The sequence below is a fragment of the Mastomys coucha genome, unplaced genomic scaffold, assembly GCF_008632895.1.
Source record: "Mastomys coucha isolate ucsf_1 unplaced genomic scaffold, UCSF_Mcou_1 pScaffold14, whole genome shotgun sequence".
Classification (NCBI taxonomy): Eukaryota; Metazoa; Chordata; class Mammalia; order Rodentia; family Muridae; genus Mastomys; species Mastomys coucha.
This window is the reverse complement of record NW_022196896.1, coordinates 40494492-40500341: the sequence shown is the minus strand read 5'-3', so window position 1 is coordinate 40500341 and position 5850 is coordinate 40494492. Positions and strand designations below refer to the sequence as shown.

General features: G+C 35.9%; 1 pseudogene; it reads right to left on the bottom strand.

The window, feature by feature from the left end:
* The window catches only part of LOC116089050, a 48296-nt pseudogene extending 42877 nt beyond the window's left edge, over nucleotides 1–5419 (bottom strand).
* Nucleotides 5420–5850: the final 431 nt, after the last annotated feature.

The following is a 5850-nucleotide window of genomic DNA, read 5'->3' as shown; positions in this document are numbered from 1 at the left end:
ATACTTATTTTTATTGTTATAATATTTTATAAATTTTAAGGAATATGACAAAAAATATATTATAAGTATTGAAGGGGGTGTCTCTGGGAGGAGTTGGGGTACAAAAGGGGAACAAGAATGTGTTTCAATTCTATTTAATTAATATATGTTTTTAAATGTTAACAAATTCAGATAAATTGAAATCATGTAACTTTTCTCATCATAATGCAATAAAATTTTAAAGTGAAAAAAAAAGAGGTAAGGGAGAGGAGAAGGCAGGCAGTCACTGGCATGTAAACTAAATGGATAAATTAGTTAATTTAATGAAAAAAAAAAGATGCTAACTCTTGTCAATTTGGGGAATGACTAGAGTCTGTCAGACCAAGGCAAAAGAATGTGATAAAAGAACAGTACTCAGAAGGTACTTTGAACAGAAGCCAGAGGTTATTTATCAATTATGCCATTATGTTTACTTATTTGAACAAATATGTTGCAGAAAAAGCAATGAAACACATGAATCAATGCTCCACACCACCTCTTGTGGATGAACTAACATACTGCCACATACTAATGACAAAAATAGAAATGTAAAACATTAAAGGAGTGGAGGATAGGAGTGGCTAGCATGCATTACAGATGGGAATGTAAACTGGGAAAAGTATACTAAAACAATGGTCATTTTCAAATATGTGGAAACCTATCCTTACACTGTAAGGTAAATTAAACACTGTATACACACTCACACACGCACACACACACACACACACACACACACACACACACACACAAACTAGGTGTAAATATATATATATATATATAGTGGTTTTAATAAAATTGCCCAAACTTGAAACCACTTAAATGCCTTCCAGTGGATGAAGGGATTAACAAACTGGTTCATTCCTAGAGTAGGATACTAGTCAGACATAAACAGATTGGGGCTGTTTTATTGGAAATATTTTAAGTAGCATAAATTTAACTTTCTATGATAATTGCCTCTATTTTTGGAAATTTTTAAGTTGTGTTTGAGAAAAAAATGGATGTTTCAATACTTTTTCACTGTAAATCTTCTAAAGTCTAAGAACAGATCAAGTGTGTCTAAGATAATTTAAAAATTGATATTTGCTGAAATATAAAAATTAAACACTGGATTTTGAAGACCCAGGTGATATTAAACATCTTCATCAATTTAACATGGATTAATCTTTGAAATTATAATATTTATATATTACATTATGGTCAGTTTTTTCATTTAAAAAGACTTGTAGAGCATCCAGATAGCATTCCATATAGTGGATGTGAAGATTCAAATAGAAATGAAGTGGGAGAAAAGTACAGGGTACCAGAACACAAGAAGCAGAAAAAGAAGGAACAAAATATAATGATCTGATTACCCACACTCCACAGTGGAGCTGGTGCGAAGCTGATGGATATGTGCTCTGAGGTTTCCATTACCAAGAATTAAACCCATTTTCCTCTTAGCAAACTGGTCTATGGAGATCTTAACATTAGTCTCTTTTAAAACTAATGAGGGAAAGAATGCAACTATTGCTTTATTGTGCTCCTTTCAATAACTATTTCCTTCCAGAAAAGTTGGTTCCATAGAAGCAAGTGTTTTGTAATGTATTGGGCCAAACTGTGGACCAGTTTGGTAATTTTAGAGAAAAATGAAATTTAATTAATGAAATATAAGATTCAAAATCACATTTGTGTTTCATTCTATGAAGGTTTCCATTTATCTCCTCACCAAATAGAATCATTTGTAGTATTCAAAGGGCAATCATAAGTCAACTTGAAGATGATTCTGTGTATAACAGAATGGTATCAGATAACACATTCATGGTCAACATTCTTCAAACATGTATCGAACTGATCCATAGACTGCATGTTTCACTTACCCATAGAACAGGAAGATGATGTTTGTTCTGGTGGTTTTTAAGTCTGTGGTTAAGTATCTTCTTTTATTTTTCCTAGTTGTTGCTACTGGTGCTGCCGTTCTTATGTTAGTGAGTTGGATTGTTTTGTGTTGTTGGACATAGCGTGTTGTTATTCTACTGCCCAAGTTAGCTTCAAACACGCCATGGCTCTGCCTCCTGGTGTTTGAATTATAGGCGTGAATCATCAAATATGTTTTTCCAGTTTCTGATGGAAGGCAGCATGTGGTCTGGTGGATAGTCCTAGGGAAACAGGATAAGAAAGGAGAAGTCCTCTCTTTAGTTCTTTATGAGTAGATAATGTCTCTGCCTATCTCTCCTCCTCACTGTCATGAGTCGGAGCAGCATTTACTCTAGTTTAGCAACTAAACCAGGCAGTTGTGGATATTATTCCTAAAAGTTCTTTCATCAAATAATTTATTCTCCTAACAAAATCTGTCCCCACTGCCATCTGAAATTTACAATTCATCTATAGTTCAAATGGCACCCCTTAGTCACTCGCCAAATTCTCCTTCAATATACATGTGGTGTACAATGTGCCAAGAGTGTGTGTACACAAGCTAGCTTCTGTTCTCATTGGTTAACTATATTTTTCTTATTCTATGACATTGGGATTATGTCATAGAAAATGCAGCTTTAAACTTTTCACTAATGCCACTTGTTATGAATTCAGCATATACATTGAGCTTCCACTTTGGATACTGGATATAACATAGCATGTAAAATTTAATGTAGCATTAGTCCCTTTAGGACTTATTCTTACGACCATGATTTTACTCTAATAACATGTCTTAGATGATCACCTACACATGCACATACACATATACACATATACACACCTGTATTGTGAGTTTGTTACGTATTTCAAGCATTTGTTTTCACCTAATAAAATCCATAGAGGTAAACAGACAAAAAACTGAAGGGTCAGATGTAAAAATCACATGGATTTATGAGGTATTATGAGGATTTGATTAACTTGAAGAAATCTTTGATTCAAATCTCAGGAGAAACTTGAGCAAACCATCTCCCTCACTTGCTAGGTTACAATTTTCATGTCATCAATAGTTTATTTAGGAACAGATCTGAGCAACAGATTTTGGATGTGTCTTCCTATTTTTTCACATGGAAAAATGAGCCACTGGACAATTTAATTTGCTCAGGCACATATCAGTAGGATGAACATAGATAAGGAGCAGCCAGAGCAGCTGGGGAAATATATTTAAACTGTAACTTGTTATTTTGTAGAGCAGAAGTCTGAATTTCAGTGGTGAAGATCAGAGGCAAGCAGGGTTAATGAAAACAGAGTCAGGAAGCAGAATAGATTCTTGAAATAGAAACAGGCATACAAGTCATTTAACTGTAAGGTAAAAGCATCCTTAAGACTATGACTTCTGTCAATAAAAGACGTCACAGACTTTAACTGTTACTGTTTTTTTCCCCTCTTGGATAAAAACAGTAATAATGTACTAAGCGGTCAAAGAAGAATGCTGGTTTATGGCCAGAATTAAAAGAAAGACACATTCACCAGACATTTTATTCTCTTACCCTCTTCAAAAGGTATTTGGAGCTGGTGTTTCCTTGTAGACAACTAAGCCACAGTGCACATAGCTTGGATTGTGCTATTCCTTCCTGAACCAAGGAAGAGTCTCCAAACAAAAACAGGCATGGCCACTCTGGAGGCAAGGGGATTCCACTGGCAATGTTGCTAATGTAAGTTGGGAAAGCCTCTCCTTTCTTAAGTCATGAAATGCCTCTTTCTAATGGACAAATATGGGTCAGTAAGGTATCCCTTGCAAGAAAACCCCACCATTAGTGGTCACATGTCCCTGAAAGTACATCTTTCCCCCACAGCTAAGACTCCCAGACTTAACTCAGTCAGTAGAGGTTCCCAAATGAGAGGCCCCACAGAAAGAATATTAACCCAACAAAGTTCATTGTCACCAAGAATCTGGGCACTCAGGTCTTTCTTAGATGACCCACTGTACCCTGTCAGGTAATGCCAGAGAGACCAATGAGGAGTTCTAGAGATACCAAATAAGCATGTCAAACATGACTACAGAGTCTGGGAACATTAACTACCACCAGAACCACAACCCTAAATTGTATGGTAGCTGCTAAAATAAAATGGTGAAGTAAGTCTCAGAGTCTTCTTGGATCAACACTGTAAAATGTGCAAGATAACACTTATCAATTGTTCATAATAACCATGAAAACCACAACTTGAATAAGTCATCATTGCTAGTAACATCCAGATAAACCACTGATTCCACTGACAGTGGAGTTTTGATCCAAAATCCTTGGGTAAATAGCACATTTACCAAGCCTGAGATGAGACCTGCTAACTCCAAACACCATACTACATGTCTTTCAGGCATGGAAAGGAAAGAAAGGCATAATCAGAAGAAGGGAAACCACAAAAGTCTTGTTGCTAAGAGACTTAGCTTTAAATGTTGAATTATAATGAAAATTCTACATCATAAAGGAAAGGATAAAATAGGGAATCTAGACAATTAGGAATGAATAATGGGCAAGCAGAGATGTGAGTATACAGTACACAGTATCCCTTTAAAGGATGAGAATCATATTTAATTATTGGAACAAAAATCATAAAAAATGATATTTAGGATAATTTTGTATATAGAAAGAAAGGCAAAGAAATGTAAACATATATAATGTTTCTGTGCACTTAAGATGATAAAAATTCTGACTATGGTGTCATAATAGTGCCCACAGCAAGTGCTAGAAAAGTTACCTGTGAATTAGTTAAATATTATATTTTTTTATCAAAACACCTAAAAGAAACAAGGGAATGGATTATTTTAGTTTATGATTTGAGGATTCTATGATGCTTAACCCATGTGCTTGGAAGAATCTCAGAGGCAGGAGTATGTGGAAAAAGATGTTAGTCTGATGGTCGACAGGAAGCAGAGGAAATACAGAAACAGATGTGGGCAAGTTAGGGATACAGGGACACACACCCAGGAGCCCACTTCTTCAACTAGATCCCAGTGCTATCTGTTTAATGAAGTTTATTATGTGCTAAGAACTGTGCTAAATTATCTAAAGGCTTTTTTATCAAAAGAATTACAAAATAGATGTTGTGATTGCTCATTTTGTACTCAAAGGAAATCTTAGAGGGGTAAAGTCACTTTCTCAAAAATCATACTGAAACATCCCTGCCTGAGTGAGAGCCTGGGTCTACTAATTTCCATCTTTCCACACTGTTTCCGTTTCTTTGCACCCAAAGATCTGAGGTGGAGTTGGCAGGTCCTCTGGTTTCCCAAGACTAAGGTATACTCTCTCTACTTCTTTCTACATGTAATCTTTTCCAGGAAGAAAAGCTCTGCTATCTACTGCTCGCTATCCCCTTCAGGAACAACCTGCTTCCCACTGATCCCTAGAAATCTACCACCTTATGAGAGCCAGGAATCACACTGGCTCCTAGCCGGTGTGAGTGCATCAGAGCTCACCTTTAGCAATCTAAAACATGGAGATTTGACAACTGTGTTCTCTCCAGGTATACAGGTCCAATTCTGTTCTCCTAAGAATATTAGCAAGTATTTCCAGATGCTGTTCATTTTTAGCAGAGACCTTTATCTTGGCTTCTATTACATTGAATTTCTGATTTTTTAAGCTCTCCCATGAAATTTCTGCTGAAGTATTAAAGTCCTGTCCAGATAGGAAACGGCACCTGATGATTTTGCATCGTACAGGCTCCCTCACCTTGTCTGCACATCCATGCTACCGATCCTTAGCATTTTACCAGGAAAATTGGATATGCTTTTATTAATATCCCAAATGTATTTTTCATAATTTATAATTAGAACCTGAACATATGGTTTTGTGTATGTCTATAGACAAGGAAAGGAACTGCTCATGTTCAGAGACTTTGCAGTTTCTCAGTCTAAAATGAAGTTATTTCATATTCCCTTACAGCACT